The following is a 25027-nucleotide window of genomic DNA, read 5'->3' as shown; positions in this document are numbered from 1 at the left end:
AGCACAGGATGAAAAGAACCTCTGGCAACAAGGGGGAAAACATTCAGTGTTCTAATCTTTGTTCGCTTTTGAAGTAATGATCACCTCAATACTGCGTCACTTTATGTCCAATTTCCACTATCCCTTTCTGTCTTCTTTCCCCTCCCTCCTTACTATTCATGAAGCACATGTTAGAATAAAGCATGAGCATATAAATTTTGTCTCAGCTCTTGTTTTCCAAGGCTAAATGAAGGTGTTGATCAATTTCAGTACTTTGGTTAAACTCTATCTTCTGGTCTAAGAAAATACCCACTTAACGACATAGGTCAATGTGGACCATGTTTACCTTTACCTTTTTTTTTTTTTTGCCAGTCCTGGGGCTTGGACTCAGGGCCTAAGCACTGTCCCTGGCTTCTTTTTGCTCAAGGCTAGCACTCTACCACTTGAACCACAGCGCCAACTTCCAGCTTTTTCTGTTTATGTGATGCTGAGGAATCAAACCCAGGGCTTCGTGTATGGTAGGCAAGCACTCTACCGCTAAGCCACATTCCCAGCCCTACCTTTACCTTTTTATAGATATAAAAAGCAATAGAAGTATGAATGACAAGATATAGGATCACTTACAAATGGAACAATGACTTTATCTTTTAGAGGAAGCAAGAAGATGTCAACATTATTTAGTAGGAAAAAAGTAGTCATTGCCTTTTTATCCCAAATGTTCATGTGAAATGAAGAAAAAATCCTTACATTAAAATCCCAGTAGTGTTAGGATACATAATAGATTTTTCCAGAGGTCTTCTTCATAGCCTACACATAAATTCTATACATAGCAACAGTTCTCAAACACAATACCAGAAGACTCAGGCTTCTTTATGTTGTTTTGCAAAGGCTATCCCACTACCACCACCACACAAAAAAGTAAGCTTTCTATTTTAAATACTCAGATTCCAATAGAGGAGAAAATTCTTTTTCATGACTTTCTCCAGTTGTCCCTCCTTCTTACACCAGAATTGAATGCTGCTGCTTTCACTTTGATAAGTTGTGTTGATACTTCCATTGCAACATCTTTCTCTTAACTATACCTTTCCTAACAGCATTGAGAATTCACTTTTCTGATGCTATTGCTTTTAATATTTCCAGTATGTCTTATAGCTTGTGAGACATGCTAAAGACATGACCAAAGAAAGAACAAAGAAAAAAATGTTAAAGAAGAAGAGAACAAAATCATGAAAATATCCATGATCTCTTTTTATTCTTTTCCATAGTCCATATTTCACAAAGAATTTGAAGTTAAATCATGCTTGATATTTTTGGAAGTACTAGAAAACATTCCAGTATTTCAATGCTCTATCTATACCACAAACTCTTTGAAGTCAAGTATGAGAATTTCTTTTTTTCTGATTAAAACATGATTTCAATAGCATTATATAAATCAACAAAGAAAATATGTTGCTTTGCCAAAAGTTGTTTAGTGGGAAATTATCCAGGAGTATCTTAAAATCAATAACAGATATTACATTTGCTAATGTCTGAGATACTGAAAAGGGTTATCAGAGACATTAGAAGGAATCATCTCATGACAAATAATAAGCTTGCTGATTCTAAAGAAGAGCTAGAACCTTGTAAATACTGTTTATGAACACAAGACTGGTTGCATAACAAATCCCTTTCCATTCTTGTACCTAAAGAAGGTATTGTCAGTCCATCCTAAATGAAAGAGGTGAGCAATATGGCTGATTCCCAAACACTGTTGAATATGCCCTCATTTCCAGCATGAGACTGCCATACTCTGACAGCAAAAAAGACTGAGGAGGCAACTGCTATTTTTGATTGTGTTAACCTGTGCATAATTATGTAATTACCTATGAAAATTTAGTCAGAGTGTTGCATATCTAAATCATTAACTTTAACAATTGACACGCTGCTTTGATTAGTATTTTCACAGAGTGGGATAACATACTTTTTGTCAGCTTTCATATGATTAGTGATGATTGGAAATTTGTTTATGCAAAAATGTTTTCATTGCCAGTTAGTTTAGAGGAAGAGAGAGAGAGAGAGAGAGAGAGAGAGAGAGAGAGAGAGAGAGAGAGAGGAAGGGCAGGGGAGTCATGCCCCTCCCCTCTGCAGAGTCTTATAGTTCCAATCAGGAAACAGCAATGCTGGGGAAGTAGACGAATGGTACACACCATCACTGTCTATGGCATAGAATAATAACGCCAGATCAACATATCTAGAAAATTCAACCTTGGAAAACTGAGTTCATTTATCATAAATGAGACAAACAAGGATATCTCTATACATGGCATCAACTAGGACCATATATATGACTTAGACTGAATATAAACAGCATATGTGGCAGCAATTAAGACAGCTGATCATCAAAGAAAAAGACATGTTTTGTGTATTGTTGTGTGCTTTTTAGCACACAGTGCTAGAAACACAGTGACAGCAAATTTCTGTAACTCTGATTGGCTATCCGTCCTAGGTATTATTGATTGCGCACACACACATTCCTATTAGGCTCAAATCTCTGAATGCAGCTAGTTATTGGAATAGAAAATCCTTTAATTTCTTGGCCAGGCTGGGCCTGCGTGGTGCCAAATTTTAACTCTCTACGGACGACAGAAAGTCTTCGGGACATGAAGCGTTTCTTGTCTCCTCTGGCAAATTGGCTGGGCTCATTTGTTTGAAGTAAGCAATTACAAAAAGTAGCTTACAGAAATTTTAAAGTAAAATGAAAAGCAAGATTATTGCACAGGCAGTATCCTGTATTGCCTTGCAGTTATGACTGTATTGGGGATGAAAATAGAAGTAATCAAAAGGGCACAGGTGATACAATCTAATTGGGAATAGACAGAAAACATGTGTGATTTGTTCCGGAGAAGGTGTGACCACAATTCCAAAGAAACATCAACCTCTTGTCTCTCATGATTCTTTTTTCTTTTCTCTGCATTTTTCTTATGATGCATTTTAGACAAAATACTTCAAAAGAAAGTGTCATGGTATGATCGTCATTTAATGTTTTCCTCTCTGAAAGAGAATAATATCTAAGTTTATTTTTTTAAGGAGCACAGAATGCTATACTATAGGAAGGATTTTTTTCTGTTATAAGATTGGGAGTGTCAAACAACACCATCATAAAATATTGATCTCTCAAAACCAGACACCCCTTTCCTCTGTGCCTCACTAGTAGAACATCTGCTCTATCTCTCACAATGAGACACTTCCAGACAATCAGACACACTACTGTCTTTGAGATCTCAAGCCTAATTATACTGTTCTTACATCTCCATGATTGAACACACATGCAGCACATCGTTCCCTCAATTTGACTTTAATTTTGTCTTTGCATGTCTCTGAATACAATTTAAATGTAAAAATTTTTACAATTTCAAATCACCACACAGCCTTTTCCTTTTCCTCCTACTTCATATGCATGCTACCTTGCTTGACTATAACTCTCCAGTAGTTCTCACTGATTAAAGAACTAACTGGCTCAGAGTGAGGCTTCCTCCATATAATCTCAGGGACTGAGAAGGCAGAGGCAGGCAAATTGCAAGATCAAAGCCAGCCTGGGAAAAATTAGCAAGACTCAATCTCAAAAACAAAATAGACACAAAGAAGGATTGGGAGGGCGTGGCTCAAGTAGTAAATTACTTGCCTAGCCAGTATCAGGTTTTGAGTTCAATTCCCAGGATGGCCAAAATAAAACAAAGTCTGATTTAGGGCCTACATAGATATCCATGTTTGTAGCAAATCTGGTATGAGCACCATGTATGTCCTTGTGTCTGAGAATGGTCACCCTACAATGCTAAATAACATAAAAGAAAGGAATCAGATAACACTTTGAGATTACAGGTAGAATGCATCCTGCTTCAATATATGATAGCTTGGGCATATCATATTCTATGATATCGCATTGTAGTTTAAAGAACCAAACCATTTGACTTTCAGAATTTCTTTGTACTACAATCTATTAGAATCCAATTCCTCATGTGCCATTCAGATATAAGATGTTCTCAAAGATGGAGTCAGGAATGAGGAAGAATCGGGGTGAAGAATGTGAGAAAAGAGAGGATAAGATGAAAAATGAACTGAGGCTCAGCAAGGAAAAAAGGAATGGGGTGAATGCCAACAGACTATGAATATATTTCATCATTGCAATAAGCTGTATATTTTCACATTGATGCTTGGCAATCAAAATAGTGTCCAAAAAAAAAGATTAATCTACAAGCCATGGTTTCTTTTTTGTCAAAGACTGTCTTCTGCTTTATAAGATGCTTCATAACACCCATAACTGGGACCAAAAATTCTCCAAACATTACCAAATGGTTGGTGGATGATTAAACTGCCCCCAAATGAAGCTACTGTGCTTTTTTGTTGTTTTTCTCTTTATTGGTATTATAAATGCAATATACAGAGGGGTTACAGTTACATAAGTGAGGTAAAGAGTACATTTCTTTGTGAACAATGTCATCCCTTCCCTGTCTCACTCCTAGTTTTTCCCTCCTATCCCTACTTACAAATTGTATAGTCCATTTTTAGTGTGTAGTGAGTACCACTGACACATTTGTTCACCAATTGTCCCTCTATTTCTATGCCTTCCTTACCCTCCCAAAGGAAGATTAACAAACAAAATAAAAACAAGGAATATTCCTCTTGTTTCAATTTCCTGGAGTTTATTTCAATCAACATTATTTCCTATGATCAGAGACACATAGATAGTGAGCCTTTGTGATCCACCCCTCAGAGTGTCCTCCTTTGGTCTCATTGTGTGAATGCCTAGAGTCCTGTATAGTTTATCATGTCCTGGTGTATTTTTGATCTAGAAGAAGCTGTTGTTCTTAAAATCTTCTAAGCCTAGCTTATTTCACTTTGTGTGTGTGTGCACGCACATGCATGTGAACACCCATGAATACACACACACACACACACACACACACACACACACACACACACACACACACCAGAACTGGGCTTTGAACTTAGAGCTCGGGTGCCACCCATTTGTTTTTTCACTCAAGGCTGCATTCCACCATTGAGCTACAGCTCTACTTCTGGTTTTTTGCTGGTTAGCTGCAGATATAAGTCTCACACATTCCTGCTGGGCCTGGCTTTGAACTATGACCCTCAGACCTTAGCTTCCTGAGTAGCTGGGATTACAAGCATGAGCCATGGGTGCTCAGTCCTACTTTAGTTTGACTTCATAAGCATCCCCAGTACCACCTGCCATGTGCTTGTCAAGCCAATGGATGGGGCCCTAGAATTGAAACACTGTTTCCAAGTCCTGTTAAGAATGGTCAAGCAGTGTTGGGGAGCGGGGGGGAAACATGGTAAGTAAGGCAGTGACAACCCAGACCCATATGATACATAACAGCTGCACAGGCCCAGCACCCCATCCTCATGTGTTTGGAACTCTCTGGCCACAGGTGCATGGTGCTCTTTGTGTACCGGACTATTCACTTGTAAATGCAACATCCTGCTGACAAAAATCTCAAGAATCATTAATATCAGGAAGCTGGAACATATGTTGTCAGTGGGTAGGGAAGTCACTGGAAGGAAAGGGAGAAACAGAGAAATGGGGAGAGAAAGGGTGCAAGAATACAGTCACAGTATTGAGTGCATCTATGTGAAAATTGAATCAAGTGAGGATGGGTGGGGTTAGGAGTGATGGAGACAATGATGAAAGGCGTGACACAGACCAAGATGTACTATACTCACAAGCTGACGTTGAATTGAAATCCAAAGGAGAGAAGGAAGGAAGGAAAGATGGAAGGAAGGAAGGAAGGAAGGAAGGAAGGAAGGAAGGAAGGAAGGAAGGAAGGAAGGAAGGAAGGAAGGAAGGAAGGAAGGAAGGAAGGGAGGGAGGGAGGGAGGGAGGGAGGGAGGAAGGGAGGAAGAGAGGAAGGGAATGAGAGAGAAAAGAGAAGAAAGGAATGAAGAAGGAAAATAAAGAAAGGAAAGGAAGAGAGGAAGGGAGGAGGGAAGCAAGAAAAGAAAAGAAGAAAGGAAGGAGAGAGAGAAAGTGAGAAAGAAAAAGAAGGAAATTTTAGGAAGGAAGGAAGGGAGGAAGGGAGGAAGCAAGCAAGGAAGGAAGGAAGGAAGGAAGGAAGTATTATTGAATTATTGAGGTTGAACCTTGGTAGAAGGAAGCCATTCTGTCGAAACATTCTCATAAAGGCTTCAACTTTTCCCCCCCACAGAACAAAACATCAAAGTCAACAGATGCTGCTAAGTTTCTCCTTATTAAAAAAAAAAAATCCCTACCTGGGAATCTAGCTCAAATGAGAAGAGCACTTGCCTTGTATACAAAAGCCCTAGGTCCAGTCCTCTGTGCAACTAAGCAAGTACAATTTAGTTTAAATCCCTAACATGAGCCCCTTCATATTTCTACAATTCTTTAAAAGTAGTCATTTGTTTAACAAGTCCAAACAGAGTGTATAAGGCGTCCATGTACCTGTCTAATAAAATTTTAATTTGTGTTTTATAGGCTGTAGTTTTGTTTTCAGATTTAAAGGATACATTACTCTCAGGCTTATGGAAATAATAATTTTGCATTTTACATAATTTCACATTGGTAAGGACATCCTGGCCTTTCTCTTTCTGATCGCATGAGATTTTTTTTTCTAATTTTTTTAGGAAATGAAAGATTCTTTAAAAAAAATCATACAAGTTCCTGTTTTTCCTAAACAGCATGCAAAGCTGTTGCATAATCTCTGAAAAAGATAGACAGGACAGACCTTACAAATATATTTAAGTCTCTGAAATGTAGACAAGAATATGTAAATTGAAAGTAAATTTATTTTAGTGAACTGGCAAGAAGGGAAGAAATATAGGGCCATATGTTACCATCAGTTTTGCTATGCATATTTGGGGAGGGGAAAGCTGCTTAAGCCAGGCATTTTCAGGCCATAAAATGTCTTCATAGGTAACCACAAGCTGGCAGAAGTATCAGGCAAGTGTTGAAAGTTAGAAATGAGGACGATGCTTTTATTGGTGGCTGAACAGAGTGGGAACTTGGTAGAAGAGGAATGGAGAGTAAGATAAATTTACTGAAGTGAAAATGGTACCAGTGAGTAGGGGATTATGTATTTGAAGCAGAACTTCTTTATTTCACCTTCTTTTGAGAGTTAACCCAAGAAGGAAAGATATGTGTCCTAGCTCACTTACCTACCCTAGGAATCAGTCATTGCTTCATCATTGCTTGCTTCATGGAAAATACCATGCTACACATGAAGTCAATTTGAATTCCAGCCATGAAACATACAATAAATCATGGATTTTAATATAAATAATAAGCTGCCTGAAAGCAAGTCTTTATCTGTTCTGAATATAACCTTAAGAATGACAGTAAGTATTCAATAGTTTTTAGATGAATGAATGCAGTAAACAGTCATCGAATTGAAAATATTGGTTGCAGTTGTATGTAGTTTAAATGAACAACTATTGTGTTTGTGTATGAGTATATCTGGGTTCTGCATAGTTACAGAAAATATTTCTCAATAATGATATGATTTCTGTCTTATGAGCCTTTAGCATTAATAAAACATATTCACAGATTTTAATAAATGAATGCAGAAGACAGAATTCCAACTATTTTCAGAAAACAGAAGACTAAAGTTCTATTTCTTTTTTCTAATTTTTGTTTACTTTAAATGCATTTTTACATTATTTTTATTAAGTAATTATACAAAGGGGTTTCAGTTCCATAAGTCAGGCCATGAGTACAATGCATCTTGATCAGTGTCACCTCCTCCATCTTTCTCCATCTCAAGTTGTGAAGTTCCGTTTTCACATAATGTACATGGGTTGTCATGACTGCATTTGTCCATCCTTCCTCTCTCACTTCCATGCTCTACTTAAACTTCTTTTTCTTAATCTGGTTTCTTAATTTCTTAGTTCTTATTTCTTTTTTTTTTTTTTTTTTTTTTGGCCAGTCCTGGGCCTTGGACTCAGGGCCTGAGCACTGTCCCTGGCTTCCTTTTGCTCAAGGCTAGCACTCTGCCACTTAAGCCACAGTGCGGCTTCTGGCCGTTTTCTGTATATGTGGTGCTGGGGAATTGAACCCAGGGCCTCATGTATACGAGGCAAGCACTCTTGCCACTAGGCCATATCTCCAGCCCGAGTTCTTATTTCTTAATATGAACTGACAATAGCACAGGCATCATAAGGTTTATTGGAGGATGTAATGAGCAGGTGTAAACAAAACCTTGACAGAAAGCAAAGCACCAAATATATACAGTTAGCATTTGCAAAGAACAAAGACCACCAGTATGTGTAAGATGGTTTTCACATTAGTGACCACATGACTTCCTGGATGTCATGTGACCTGAAGTTTTAAGGCATCAGATGTGGTAAACCAAGAGTGCTAGGTCCCATGTCCAATGTTATTGGTGACTTACTGTGAGATTTGCCAGAGTTCGTGAGCCTCTTTGTGCCTTGGTAACATTATCTTCACAAACAGCCCATGTAAGTCCCCTAATGCATTATAATTTCATGAAAAGAGAAAGATAAAAGTAAAATGGATGCTGGTGGCTCACCCCTGAGGGGGCTGAGTTTTAATGATCTTGGTTGGAAGTCAGCCTAGGCAGATAAATCCAGCAGACCTGACCAAAAAAAAAAAGTGAAGGTGTGGCTCAAGTGGTAGAATGCCAGCCTTGAGAGAAAAAAGCTAACCAAGGGCACAGAAGGCCTTGAGTTTGCCGTGCTCAGAGCAGAATGAAAAGAGGCAAGAACAATTTGGGGAAAAGTTTTATGAAAAAGCAGAAAGTACAGGTCTTATGCAAAACGTATCGGCTTCTTGCCAGCCTACACTATGGCCATTCTGGCAGCCAGCCATTTTCCTTTCTTGCAATCTGGCTTCAAAGTTCAAGGAAGATAATTCCCAGCCAGGGAAACGTTCATCAGGGGATGAAGACGAGGTCAAATGGGCAAGCCTCTCTTGCCCCCTCAGAAGGACCAATGTGAGGCAGGCCTACAGAGGCAGGCCTGAGAATGCCCTAGCTTAATGTCAAGCCCAGTTGACAAGAGTCTGGATCAATTCTAGAATGTATTTCATGTTGCACTTTCTTCTTTCTAACTTTCTTCTTCCTAACCCACATTCTGGATCATCGGAGCGACTTACCAGTATAAACTATGCAAATATTAACCTATACCTGGAGCTCTATTTTGTTAGTGCATTGTAAAGGTAAACTATCAGGATAGTATTTTAGACCTAGATCAGCCCCAAACACACAGAAATGAAGCTTTTGTGTGATGGGGTAGGTGAGATGCCAGCAGCCTTGTGCATGCTAAACTATCACAATTATTGAGGCTATCATGGGACTAAGTGATGAGCCATCAGAATCTCAGAGATGCATTTAGAGAGGCCTTGTTTTCTGTATTCACAGTTGTAGGGCAGAGTGTATTAAAAGTTAAGCCCTAGGCTGGGAATGTGGCCTAATGGTAGAGTGTTTGCCTAGCATGCATGAAGCCCACAGCACCACATACACACACACAAAAAAAGCCAGAAGTGGTGTTGTGGCTTGAGTGGTAGAGTGCTAGCCTTGAACAAAAAGAAGCCAGGAACAGTGCTCAGGCCCTGAGTTCAAGCCCCAGGACTTACCAAAAAAAAAAAAAAGAGTTAAGCCCTGGAGTTAATTGTAAGACTTACATAAGTGGCCTAATGCATGCATTAAACAACTTTTATATGTCAATGTCAAAGATCTGATAGAAAAATCAATGGCATTCCAAGAACTGAGAGGGAAGCATTTTGTAGCACAATTTCAAACTAGCAGGCTGCACAGGAAAGAAAAAAAAGCCTACTGATATCAAAGCATTCACCTTTCAGGATTTAATATTTTAGCAAAGAAACCTAGAACTCATTCTTAATATGCAGCCAGGATGGCACCTTGAAGCTTGGTCTACAATAAATAATAGAGAGATGTCAGAAGTATTTTCACAGAGGACTGAAGGAGTCAGAGACTCAGGAAGCAGAAATAAAAAGACATTTTTCTATATGAGATCAAATCATCCACCACCTCTGAGCCTCTCACCTCAGTCAAATGTAAAGGTCAAATGTCTGGAACAAGTCTAGACATCCCCAAACCCTAACCTCACCCCCCATATAAAAGCTAAGTGGTATAACTGTCATCCTTCCTAGTAAAATAAATGAGGGGCATGTGCCTAGATTCCAGAATCAGTGTACACTGTACCTGCAGAATTCTCCTCAAACTCACTCATCCAATGATGTGGCATTGTCCTTTTTGAATGGATTTCAGAGCAAAAGAAAAGTCATTATAGTAGTTCCTAGATTCCTGATCAAGCTCCCCCAAACCCTGGGCAACTAATGGTCCTCAAGATTTCTGTGCCAGATGCCAAAGCTTGGCTTGCAGCTATCAATAGGAGAGTTAGGGCCCAGACCACTTGCAAATCTGATCTTGACTTCTACTAATCCCTAGTTGTAAAATAACTATGTGACACAGGGGAATCTACCGTAAAAGCTGCCAATTCAGACTTATTATTCACATCATTAAGCTATGAGCTTGAGTGAATGTTTAGTGTCCACTATAAGAGGGACTGCATTCAGTCAAAGCATGCGAGGAAACCCTATGAACTTGTGGCCTGCCATCCCCTGCTCTCCTGCTGATTTTGTACCCGCTGCTAACCCCAGAGGCCTCATTAGGTATTATGTAACCCAAATGGCAGAAGAGAACACTGAGTGGACTTAATTCACCAATGAACTACCACAATCTGAGATCATCACTGATAATATGCTTAAAGCTCAATGTGAGACAATTCTGATAGTATTCTGATATCTCAATATGACCTAATTCTGATAATATTCTGATATCTCAACAAGAGATCATCACTGATGAAGAGAGATGCTCCAAAGATCATTTCCGCTCTGATGTTCAGTAGGTCAAGGAAAGAACAGATGTATTAGAGTGCTTGTAGCAGCATCCATAATGGAGCAAGGGCCACCTATTAGATTTCTCTCCCTTCCCGTTGGCCCATCTTTTACTGTATTTATGGCTGCTATACCAGCAACACAAAGAGGAATTCCATTACTGCCTTGTCCCAACTACCACCAATATCATTCTAGTTATGCTCTGGGGTTGTTCTGACTTGCTAGAGCAGGACAATTTGAGGAACCAAGGGCCTGCTGGTAGTGGAAGAGAGATGATGCTCCATTCCAGACTCTCCTGCTCACTTCCTAAGAATCTTAACCCAAATAAAGGTGACCTTAGATTAGCAAATTATCAACTCTAATCATGCTATGAAAATCAAAAGACCTCTGAGGTAGTGTTTAAATGATTCGCTAAGAATTCATATAAGGGGTATCCAGGCTGATTTTGTATCTTGGCTATGGTAAATAATTCTACTCATCTATCAGAAAGAATGACATTGTACCTGTAAGGTCCACCCTGGGAGGGCTCCAAGCAGATGCCCCCGACCTGGTTAAGTCTCCACCCAGTTACCTGGGTAACCCACATACCTGGAGGCAGTTACCTCCCCCTTCCTGAGGTCACATCCTAATCCACCTGGCCACAACCCCCTGCCCCTGTCCTAGATAAGGCAGGGCTGTGTGGGGGTTGCCCCTTCTCTCCAGCCATGCATCACCTGGCCATAGGCCAGCAGTTCTGTAATAAACTTTTCTCTCCTGCCTGGATACCACTTGGATTTCTCCTTTATCAGCTACCTATTTTAATAACTCTTACAGTACCATTCATAAGGAAAAGGAAATACTGGGGGAAAGTTCTATTAAGTTAAGTAAGCCAGACCCAGAGAAACACAAGCTCCATGGTTTTCCTCATTTGTGGTAACTAGAATGTGCCTATAAATCTACAAGTAAACACACTGGATGGTATGCAAGTAGCTACAAATGAATTCACTGAAGTAGAATAGACTCTATGGAGAGTGCAAGTAGTGTGATTCTTTTTTAAAAAAAATGAAGTCAAAACCCCAAAACTAAGCAGCAGGACATGGGTACATGCAAGAAGGTGGGGGGAGCCAAGGGGAGAGGGACAGAAGAATGAAGGGGGAAAGCAGAAGAGTGAATGAGGAAGGGGAAGAATACAGGCAAGAATCCAATGTATATAGAATTGAGAAATGTGATGGGAGGGGTGGGTAAAGAGGGGGGGGGTGGAGATTTTGAACTGTCGACACAGACCAAGACGCTCTGTGCACACAAACTGTTAAAAGGCAAAACAATACATATGCAACATAAAATTAAGATAAGTAAAGTGTGGGTGGGGACAGGAGGGCAAAACCAGGTGAGTGATGGAAAATGGAAAGGGAGACATGGCTCAAAAAGAATTGTACTCATTATTCATGACCTCATTCATGTAACTATAATCCTTCTGTATATCAACTCTCCCATAACAATTTAAAAAAAAAAAAACCTCCCTTAGACAACTGAAAAGAAAAAGGATAAGTAAAGGAAGTGGTGGGGTGAGAGGAGGGGGTGAGTGTTGAAAGGTGATCACGATGTCAAGATGCACTATATTGGTAAACTGCTTTGGTGAATGGCAACTCCTTTGTACAACTACTTGAAGATAATTTTAAAAATAAAAAAAATAATTAAGATATCCAAAAAACAAAGATTCTGCAAATAAAATACTCATATCATTTAAAAAAAAGAATCAATGTAAGCACAGCTTGGAAGTGAAAGAAATTACATCCCCAGTTCTATAAAAATCACTTTGAAATCACTACAGCTACCAAGATGTAATCTCTGCTCTGAGATTTGTTTTCTGACAGGAAAACTAAGCTAATGCCAAAGAAGTAAGAATTCTAGGAAGCACAGACCTGGGTCTGGAATTTGGTCATTTGGAAAGGTGTGAACTCAACACAAGGCTAGTAAAGCTACCAGGATGTGCAGGCTTGCTCCAGACATTTGACCCTTTCACGCGACTGGGGTAAAAAGCCCATAGGTGGTAAATTATTTGATCTCATGTATCAAAGGAAGAAATGGCATGACACTCAAAAGACCATTGACTCCTGCCTATCTCTTATACCTTAACCAAGAGATTTTGTATAGAAATATGCCTATAGGTTTGAAGGACAGCCAGTGCCTATACAGTTCCTACTCCACAGTTTTTGCCATTGTAATGTAGTCATTAGCAATGTCATTTAATAAAACATAATTGCTGATAATAGCTACCATTTATAGAGTGCTCTTTGCATGCCAGGAACCATGCTGAGCAGCAGTGTGTGTGTGTGTGTGTGTGTGTGTGTGTGTGTGTGTGTGTGTGTATGATCACTCTGAAACTCAAGGCTATTTTCTCAAGGAAGTGTCATTATCTTCCTTTTATTTATGGGAAATGTGAGGTCATCACAGAATTCAACTTGACAAAGCATACACAGTGAAAAAGTGAGCATTTTAAACTAAATCATTACACCATATGGGAGGCATTTCTGTGAAATTACACAATTAAACAAATCCATATCTCAATAAATAACCTGGTGTGTGGTGGGACATGCCTAAAATCCCAGCTTTGTAGAAAGCATAGGTAGTAGGACTGATGTCCAAACTTGACCCAGGAACAACCAAAAATACAAGATCCTAACTGATTAATAGTAGTGAAAAGAAAAGATAAAAGGCTGAGACTGAATAAATTCTAAAGCACTTACCTGGCACATATGAGGCCCTGTGTTCAAGTTTCAGTACCTCCTCCCCCCACCAACACACACACACACACACACACACACACACACACACACACACACACATTGAGAGCACTTTTTCTAAACAAATGTAAATGGACTGCCCAGAATTTGCTAGTAGTAGGTGCTGAATGTATATTTACCGAAAATGTTAACTAGTTGGGAATAGTTGCACATTGAGGTATATTTGAGTGTAGTTAGTGAATGGCTTATTTATATTTTTGTGTCAATGTTCACTATTGAATTCCTTTATGTTTTCCCCTTTTCATATTTGGCCATCTGTGGAGTCATATTTATATTAGCCTCATAGTATGAGCCCCTTTCGGGTTTAAGAGAACAACTGAAAACTTAGGGCAATGAGTTCTTGACAGTTTGGAAGGACTGACCTATAAAACTTCCTGAGTCTTTCATTCCATAGGGGAGAAGCTTGTTTCAATTCAATAAAGATATGGATATTTTTCTCCTTTATGTGTCAACCAAAACCTGCACATCAGGCTTTTGTTTTCTTTTCTAAAAATATTTTCAAGTCACCAGGCTTTAAAGTATCATGGGTGACAGCTATCCATTGGCTCTTGTTAGTTTTTGTTTGGTTATGATCACTTTTTTCTGCTTTTATTATTTTTAAAGTACTTTCACTCTCTTTTTGTCTAGGGCAATTTTCTTCCAGAGGATAATGTTTCTTAACTTTTTCATGGAACAAATTTAAATGTCAATCTTCTGTTTATTCTTTCTTCTTTTGGCATGATTTATTCTTATCCCATTATCTGTTTCTATATATCCCTTGACTGTATTGTGCAGCTCTTCTAAGTTTCTACATCAGTCTTTGTTTCATCTACTTTCAGGCCCATTAAAAGCACACTTAAAGCCATTGGGTCCCGCTAACCTCTGCTGTGACTCAGTGAACTTGACCAGTTATTATGTTTAGGTCTAGCATTTTTCCCTTATAATACTGCGAAACCTCAAAGATTATTTACTAGTATGTTTATTAGCATCCATATAAAGGGGGAAAATCCATCCATCTATTGTTATTTTCTAATTTTATTGGACTATAGTAAGTCAATTTTACTTGCACACTATAGAATTTTTAATTACGTGACTCTCCATAGCTAAGTATGTAATTAATTTCTTTGAATGTTCTGTGCTTACTTGAAAATAATGTACTACTTTTTTTAATTTGGTTATAATTTTTTTCCAACTCTGGGTAAAACTTCCTAGTTTCCAAATACTTGCTTCAGGTGTCAAGACTACTGATTGTATATCTGCACTAATTGAGACCAATATGGGTACTCAATCACGTAGGGAAGACAGACTCTCAAGCAAGTATGAAGGTGGCCTGAGAGACTGCAAAGAGATTGGCTTCACTCTTATGGAGAGTGAATGGGGCTGGAATGAAAGAACCCTCTATATGCTGGGCCAGGCTTGTGTGGTCAAAATCTCTCACTGGCTGCCAATAAAGAAGGAAGCACCTGGACCTTCTCATTAACTTCTCCAGATGTGGACATGAGCAGAGGGAAAAGGAAGTGATGGGACTTAAAACCTATCAGCACTCTATCATAAAAAAAAAAAATGGAGTGAGGTTATTCAGTAGTTTCAAGGGGAAAAATCCTTAGAGATTTATTGTTTTCAAAGTTCATCAATGCATTTTAAAACCATATTCATTTACAGTCTGCTTTGAAGCAAAAGGCTTTCAGATTAATCTAGTCTGCTATAATTCTGCAAACAATTGTCTATTTCTATTACTTACTTACAGATATAATTAAGCTTATCATTGCATATGTGTGTGTATATATATACCATAGATGTATACCATCATTTGTTTCATGAATCTTAAGGTTGTCTATGAACATGAGGGTTCTAAGGAAAGAGGAGTGCCTGCCTAACTCAAATAGGTATTAGGAGGAATGTCTTTCTGCATTCTTTGGTGTTTAATGTATTGATATTCAGTCAGCAAAGAGCTGTATGGGTACTATTATCTAGTTGTAATGAAATAAACTTTTCCCAAAAATAAAAATCCACATCCTTAGAAATAGTCCTTTAAATAAACCACAGGTTGAAAACAGCACAAGGAAACTGTCATGGAAGACAAATGTACCAGGGTTTACCATTCTAGTCTATTAAAAAATTTTGGACTCTGTACAAAGGGGAAACAAAGGAGTTTAGTCAGATCTAGCAAGTACTCAATAAAGAACCTTAAAACTATCCCTATAAAGAGTTATAATTTCCACTATTAAATAGAAAAATTGGCTTCATTTATTATTAGTGGCCTTAAATATTAAGCTAACAACAGATGAGGTTAGCATAATTGGCAAAATACTTTTAAAAATAATATTAATTTTATCTTGGTTCATGCTTTCTAATTAATGTTGTATTTATTTTTAATATTCATAATTTCAATGTATATGATATATTTTAGGGCTGGACATGTAGTTCCACTGTAGAGTGAAGTATGTGTAATGTCCTGGGTTTTTGTTCCTTGAGCCACAAATACATTCATATAATTATGTGTACTTGCACGCACATGGATATTTGTGTGTGTGTATATATATACATATATACATACATACCTGATTTATTCTGTAAATCAGTTAATGTACATTTATCAGGGATGAATGCACAAAATATTTTTCTTAATTAGGATACATAAAAAAAATTGGGGATACTAGATTGCTAATTACTAAGTGACCTGAGGTCTTTCCACACAGAATTTATCTTTTTATTTCCTCCATGGAGACTAATTGGGAATTTTTACAAAGCAGAAAACCTATGACTCTTTGTAGACTTACTAGTTTTGTTCTTGTAACACGTTTTTAAAAGCTACTCTTTTCCATTGAGTTTACCTTTGAGTACATGGTGGGAATTTTGAGAAGTATTCCCTCTTGGATCATTTAATTTTATCCCCAGGATGTTGGTGAAGTTGGTTTTAATTATTCTTAACTTGTCCCTGATGGATGGGTGTCAAGTGCTACCTTGAATATGATTAGGAAAGGTGAATTCATTATTTCCCTTGACAATCTGCACTTTTGCTTAATCGTTCTCATGGTCAATTTTTTTTCTTACATTTCATTTAAATCTCCCTGTTGCAATTTAAGCTCATTACTTTCTGTTCTGCTCTTATTGACTAATGAGAATTGGTCCCTGTCCTGTGGTAATGTCCCTGAACATATCCAGCTGCTATTATCTTTCCCCTTAGTCTTCCTTTTCCCATATTAGGAAGTTCCCATCTCCACTAACCTTTCATCATTTATCCCATCTTCCCTGAATTCCTCAGAGTTGACTAAGTTTCCTCTGAATGTACATCAATTTGCCCATTAAGGAGAAAAATTTCATTCAAAATTCAGTAATGAGAAAAAATAATGCTATATATATCTTACCCAATTTGTTAGAACTGAAGTATAAAATTGTACTCAGGAAATAGATCTGCTTATAGTTAATTCTTATTCTCACATTTAAAAAATCATGAGAGAGTTTCTTCTTCATTTTAGGTAAATTTCAAGGGTGTGACAATTGAACAAAGTTTTATATGTGCTTTGATATAGATAAGCAAACATAGGCAATGCACATTTTTCTGGAACAAAACATCTGTTGTTTTCTTTCATGATAGATAATTTTACCCCCTTAAAAGAAAAGAAAACTTCCTGGATTCTAGTCAGAAAATAAAATTAAATAGTGGAAATTTATCAGTATTGTTTATTTTTCTATTATTCAATCTTTCTTCTTGAAACTACAATAATACTGTACATCCAGAAGTTTACTTAAATAATAGCGGAGAATGAAATCCAACAATTATAAAAGAAATTTGAATAAAGCTTTATTGCTTAGGATTATTTACAATATATTTGTTTTCCTCTCCAATTCTTGTTCCTTGTTCTATTCATTACAAAATCAAAAGCCATATGACCACTCTCACATGCGTAATGTAAAACCTTCACTGGTGTGAGAATTCTTTACAACAAGGGAGAAATTCTTCATTAAAGTCAACTTCTGGCCAAGCATAGTAGTAATACATGTCTATAATCCCACTTCTCTGTAGGCAAAGATCTGGAAAACTATGGTTGAAAGTCAGATTGAACAAAACCTTAGCAAGACACTCATCTCAGCAAAACAAGTCAAGTATGGGAATACACATCTGCAATGCCAGCTGTGTGGAAGGTATAGGTCAGAGAATCATTGTCTGACACTGGTCTCTGGCAAAAACGAGACCCCCTATCAAAAAATACCTAGAGTGAAAACAGACAGAGGGCATGGATCAAGTGGTACAGTGCTTGCTCAGCAAGCCCAAAGCCCTGAGTTCTAACCCCAGATTTCACACACACACACACACACACACACACACACACACACACACACACGACTCCTAAGAAAGCAACAAGAGGGGGAAAGAAACTGAACTTACCAACATGTTTGTACATCCACCCTGGAATATCCTCCATGCACCATCCTTTAGCTGCAGACATCCCGTCTGCAGTAGCCAATCCGGAAATAACCCCAGCAAGAAAGAAGACATCTTCAAGCTGACCCAGTGTGACCTGCAAGACATTAGCATACGGTTAGGTAACATATACTTGCAGCAAAGAAAAAAAAAAAGACCTTTTATATCCAGCACAATGTTCCACAATTTGTTCTCTTCAGACTCTTTTGTCATCCTTGTTCCCACTTCCAATGTGCCTCTCTCCTTCTGTAGACTTCTGGCTTCCCACGATAGCCCTGCCTTGCTGGTGGTCCCACAGGAAGCTGCCTGGTTTCTGTGCCTCACACATACAATCTGGAAGACTGGAGTTTATGTGAATATAAGTGGGTAAATTGCTTCTGCTTTCCTCTTTCCCTCCCAGGACCCAAAACTCAGACATTTTTAAGGTGTCACACTGAACTCATCCCCATATCACAGCACTAATTTGATTCTCTCTCCTCCTCTGAATTACTCCTTTTATCTTTACTTTCACTCTGTGTATAATCATACTACAAAATGGTGACATGTTAGGGATTGTTTTGGCTCTGATTTTTGACCACAGATAGGTAATAGAAAATTCCTCCAAGTTGTTGTTTAAATGTTCCTCAAATTAGAAATGGGATTTCTCTGTTTGGTAGAGATAACCTATTGAGCCTGGTAAAAATACCTCATTACCTACCACTAAAAACAATAAAAGCTGTTAACATATATTATAGAAGTCCAAGAACACCTCAAATACATTGCTGCAACCTAGATTTTGTCTACAAACTACAGACTGAGAAATTTGATATTATAACACAAAGATGCTAACTAAGGGAGAGAGCAAAGGAAAGGGTGACATTGCCCCAAAAGAAATGTACACATTACCTGACTTATGAACTGGTAATACATTATAATAACAATTTTTAAAAATATCTAATTAAAAATGTGCTCACTAATTTTAAAACTGACCATTGGGCTGGGGATATGGCCTAGTGGCAAGAGAGCTTGCCTTGTATACATGAGGCACTGGGTTCGATTCCCCAGCACCACATATACAGAAAACGGCCAGAAGTGGCACTGTGGCTCTAGTGGCAGAGTGCTAGCCTTGAGCAAAAGGAAGCCAGGGACAGTGCTCAGGCCCTGAGTTCAAGGCCCAGGACTGGCCAAAAAAAAAACAAAAAACTGTCCATTATTGTTTCTAGGTGGAATAAATTCCTAAACAATAGGACCAGGAGAAATCAATTACAATTGAATATTAGCACCAAACCTCAATCGTCCTTTAAGGAGACCACTGGATGGGAAAGTCTTCAGACCTCCTACAACAATGAAACTAGAACTAATGTAAATGAGAAGAAATGTTAATGAACACAAATCCATAAAGAAGATAGGTTATATTTGATAGATGCTATGCTGTTTGCACTCACTCCAAAATTTGTTTGTTACAACATAATCACAAAGATGATGGTAGTAACAGATGAGAGCTATGAAAGGAAAGTGAATGGGATCAAAGACTTTAAAAGAAGCTTCAAGCTGGGTACTTGTATCTACTCCAGATGCTAAGATCTGAGGATCATGGTGTGAAGCCAGCCCAATCAGGAAAATCCATGAGACACCAAAGTACCGGAAATGAAACTTAGGCTGAAGTGGTATAGAGTGCCAGACTTAACAAAAAAAATTGCTCAGTGACAATCCCCAGGCCCTGAGTTCAAGCCCCATGACTCACATATAGGAAGAGACAGAGAGAGACAGAGAGAGAGAGAGAGAGAGAGAGACAGAAACAGAGAGACAGAGAGACAGAGACAGGCTTCATCTAACAAATATCCCTTTGCCCTGTCTCCTTCCATCTCATAAGGACTCAGCACTGAGGATTCAGCACCAAACACCAAACCTGCAAGCACCTTGGACTCATCAGCCTCCCAACCTAGTAGAAATTTCTGTTCTTTATAAATCGCCTGGTTTTGGGGAATTTTAATAACAGCACAATGGACTAAGAGAAACTAACAAAATAAAATTTCCTCAGGAAGCAGAGGCATAAAGAAAGAAAATCCATATATCTGCAAAGAAATAAGAAGTGATAGTGGCTGGGGATATGGCCTAGTGGCAAGAGTGCTTGCCTTGTATACATGAAGCCTTGGGTTCAATTCCCCAGTACCACATATACAGAAAACGGCCAGAAGTGGCGCTGTGGCTCAAGTGGTAGATTGCTAGCCTTGAGCAAAAAGAAGCCAGGGACAGTGCTCATCTCCTGAGTCCAAGCCCCCTGCCTCCCCCCCCAAAAAAAAGAAGTGATAGTGTACTATATTTCCAATATCCTTGTAGATTAGAAAAATAAGATAGTAATAACACAGCTGACCCTAACTGCCTTTAATGATAGTTTCATGGAATGAGTTCAGGAAGAATAAGTTACTTTGACTCATCAATTATTTGATTATTTAAAACCAATGAATGTATACAGTCTGCATGAAAGTAGCAAGGATGATAATCATTGTGTAACTATGAGTAACTGAAGCTTTCAAGAGTAAGCAAGGTTGTTTCCTAGGAAACCAAATTACTTGGGTCGGTGTCAGAGGATGTACAGGAGCAGTGATGTAAGGTTGAGGGCAAGGAGGATTAAAGAACAAGAAAAGATCGATGACATCTACTAAAGAGCTTCAAAAGAACAGAAGGTACAAAATGGTGGCTGGGAGGAGGGACTCATGAAAAGAGGAAGCAAAGGGGAAGGCAAAAGGGGTGAAGTGGTTCTTAAACTATGTATTTTTTTATTCTCCATTCTCTATCTGCTTAATACAGGCCTATGAGCTAAGCCTAGTAGGCAAATAAAGATGGATACTGGAAAATCACTGGGCTTATAGAAAAGACCCGGAGTCAGGTCTTGGGAAATACCTTGTGTGACCCTGTAGCTCCTCTTCCATGAGTTATATTTTGGACATTAAGAAACTACAGTCACAAAAGGTGAGATCCATTTGTTGGTTTAAAAAAAACAAAAGCAACAGTAGGCAAAGCATGTCTTTCAGCGGTAGGCATCTAGAGAGGGTGACAGAAAGCCTGAAATGGAGAAAGTGAAGAGAGGAAGAACCAAGGGGCCAGAGGGATTTCAGGAAGTTGGAAATAGCTCACCGCTCAGCACCTACTCTGAACAGCTTCCTGGTGGGACTTTGGAACACCATTATGAAGATGTCACTCAGCACCCCAGAACTTGTTTCCTGCCCAACAGTGACTCCTGGGCCACACCTGGACCCCTTGACTGTGCCCCCAACTCTCCTCGACTCTCGTTTGATTACACCTAATTTCAAAGGAGACATCTAGTTTCACACGTATTTTCTCAGTTGATAGAAACTGAACTTCCACTGTGATGAATGTTGACACTTTGACTAATCATAATTTTAGATGTATGTGCATACATTACATATGTATGTGTATGTGTGTGTATAAAGGCAAAAAATTTCAGCATTCGATAGGAATTAGCCATAACTATCATATTTAGGGTCTAATGTGTAATCATTATGAGAAAATACATTATGAATGACTAGGAAAAAATCAGAGAACAGCCCTGTCCATTTTTATTCAGATTTTTATTCACTTAAGTCAATTATATGAAAGATTTAATTGCAATATTTAAATAAGTACATATAATGTTCTTTGAATAAAGTCTATATTGTTCTTCTTTCTTCCTCTACCCTTCTTTAACAGTTTTTAGGTTTCATAATGCTACTTATATATTTACATATTATATATACAGATACATGCATATACACACAGCATACATATTATATGTACATAATGATACATGTCTGCTACATGTATTTACATGTATATGTGCCAATTATATGTGTGATACATGTGTGCACTTGTGTGTGTTATATGATGTTTATATAATACATGTGTGGAGTATGTATATGATGTATATTATATATAATGTACTTTTACCATATTCGGTCCTATCATTCAATCTTTTTTTTTCCAAATTTTTATTATCAAACTGATGTACAGAGAGGTTAGACTTTCATGTTAGGCATTGGATACATTTCTTGTACTGTTTGTTACCTTGTCCCTCATACCCCCCTCGCCCCTCCCCCTTACCCTTTCCCCCCCTGAGGTGTTCAGTTCACTTACACCAAACAGTTTTGCAAGTATTGCTTTTGTAGTTGTTTCTCTTTTTTTACCCTGTGTCTCTCAATTTTGGTATTCCCTTTCAATTTCCTAGTTCCAATACCTGTATACACTGTTTCCAGTATACTCAGATAAGATTACAGAGATAGTGTAGGTACAACCACAGGAAGGTGATACAAGAACATCATCAATAATAGAAGCTACAGATACACATGGGATGTTGAAAGTAGTTACAACTGTGATATAACAATTGTCTCCATAACATGAAGTTCATTTCACTTAGCATCATCTTAGGTGCTCATAAGGGTATAGCTATTGGGCCTTGTGGTGCTCTGCTATGACTTGCCTAAACCTGTACTAATTATTCCCTATAAGGGAGACTATAGAGTCCATGTTTCTTTGGGTCTGGCTCACTTAACTTAGTATAATTTTTTCCAAGTCTTTCCATTTCCTTGCAAATGGGACAATGTCATTCTTTCTGATAGAGGCATAAAATTCCATTCTGTATATGTACCACATTTTCCTGATCAATTCGTCTACTGAGGAGCATCTGGGTTGGTTCCAGATTCTCACTATGACAAATTGTGCTGCGATGAACATTGCTGAGCTGGTGGCATTACTGTGATTTTGTTTGTGGTCTTTTGGATAGATACCCAAAAGTGGGGCTGCTGGGTCATAGGGGAGTTCTATATTTAGCCTTCTGAGGAATCTCCATACTGCTTGCCAGAGTGGCTGAACCAGTTTACATTCCCACCAACAGTGAAGTAGGGTTCCCTTTTGGCCACATCCCCTCCAACAATTGTTATTGTTAGTTTTCTTGATATATGACATTCTTACTGGGGTGAGATGGAATCTCAATGTTGTTTTGATTTGCATTTCTTTTATGGCCAGTGATGTAGAGCATTTTTTCATGTGTCTCTTGGCCATTCTCAATTCCTCATCAGAGAAGTCTCTTTGTAAGTCTTTAGCCCACTTGATGAGGGGGCTATTGGTTCTTTGCAGTTTTGTTTTGGAAGAAGGTAATTTTTTTAGTTCTGCATATATTTTAGATATGAGGCCTTTGTCCGTTGAATGGCCGGTAAAGATCTTCTCCCACTCTATGGGCTTTCTGTTTATCTTGCGAGCTATGTCCTTTGCCGTGCAGAAGCTCTGAAGTTTGATGCAGTCCCATTTGTCCAACCTTTCTTTGATTTGTAACCTTTCTGGGTCTTTGTTAAGGAAGTTCTGTCCTGCGCCAAGGAGCCCAAGTGTTTCTCCTACTCCTTCCTTTAGTGTTTTCAGGGTGTCTGTTTTGATTTCGAGGTCTTTAATCCATTTGGAATTGATTTTGGTGCAGGGTGATATATAAGGATCTAGTTTTAGTTTGTTACATGTGTTGAGCCAGTTTTTCCAGCACAATTTGTTAAAGAGGCTATCTTTCTTCCAAATTATTGTTTTAGCTCCTTTATCAAAGATTAAGTAGGCATAGTTCTGTGGGTTCATTTCCGGGTCTTCAATTCTGTTCCATTGGTCTTCAGGCCTGTTCTGGTGCCAATACCAAGCTGTTTTTATTACTATAGCTTTATAATACAACTTGAAGTTGGGTATTGTAATTCCTCCAGCACTGATCTTTCTGCTTAGGATTGTTTTTGCTGTTCTAGGTCTTTTATTGTTCCATATGAATTTCTGGATTGCTTCCTGTATTTCATCAAAAAATGGTGTTGGGATATTAATGGGTATTGCATTGAATTTGTAGATAGCCTTTGGCAATATTGCCATTTTGATTATATTAATCCTTCCAATCCAGGAGCATGGGAGGTTTTTCCATTTCCTTAGTTCTGACTTAATTTCGTTTTTCAAGCTTTTAAAGTTCTCGTCAAAGAGGTCTTTCACGTCTTTGGTTAAGGTTATTCCTAGGTATTTTATGTTTTTGGGGCTATTGCAAAGGGAGTTGCTTTCCTGATTTCAGCCTCTGTCTTCGGGTTGTTAGCATAGAGAAAGGCCGTTGATTTTTGAAGGTTTATTTTATATCCTGCAACTTTGCCAAAGTTTTGTATCAGCTCTAGTAGCTTGGGGGTAGAGTCTATGGGATTCTTTAGGTATAAGATCATGTCATCTGCGAAGAGAGAAAGTTTAACTTCATCTTTTCCTACTTGGATTCCCTTTATATTTTCTTTTTACCTGATTGCTCTGGCTAGGAATTCTAGTACTATGTTGAAGAGCAGGGGAGAGAGCAGACATCCCTGCCTTGTTCCTGATTTTAAAGGGAATGGCTTTAGTTTTTCACCATTTAGAGTTATGCTTGCTGTTGGTTTGTCATAAACTGCCTTGATTATATTCAGGAATGTTCCCTTGAATCCCAGTTTTTCCAAGGCTTTTAGCATAAATGGGTGTTGGATTTTATCAAACGCTTTTTCTGCATCCAGAGACCATGTGGTTCTTTAGCTTGCTCCGGTTGATGTGGTGAATTACATTAATTGACTTGTGTATATTAAACCAACTTTGCATCCCTGGGATGAATCCAGTTTGATCGTCGTGTATGATTTTTTTGATGACCTGTTGAAGTCAATTGGCCAGAATTTTGTTGAGAATTTTTGCGTCTATGTTCATCAGGGAGATCGGTCTATAATCCTATTTCTGTGATGAGTCCCTGCCTGGTTTTGGGATGAGGGTTATACTGGCTTCATAGAATGAGTCTGGAAGTGAACGTTCTCTTTCAATTTCATTGAAGAGTTTGAGAAATGTTGGTGTGAGTTCTGTTTTGAAGGCCTTGTAGAATTCTGCAGTGAATCGGTCTGGACCTGGGCTTTTCTTGGATGGGAGAACATTTATTGCTGTTTCTATTTCAATACTGGATATGGGTCTGTTTAGAAGGTTTAAATC

The sequence above is a fragment of the Perognathus longimembris genome, chromosome 24 (assembly GCF_023159225.1).
Source record: "Perognathus longimembris pacificus isolate PPM17 chromosome 24, ASM2315922v1, whole genome shotgun sequence".
Classification (NCBI taxonomy): domain Eukaryota; kingdom Metazoa; phylum Chordata; class Mammalia; order Rodentia; family Heteromyidae; genus Perognathus; species Perognathus longimembris.
Note: the sequence above shows the minus strand (reverse complement) of the source record.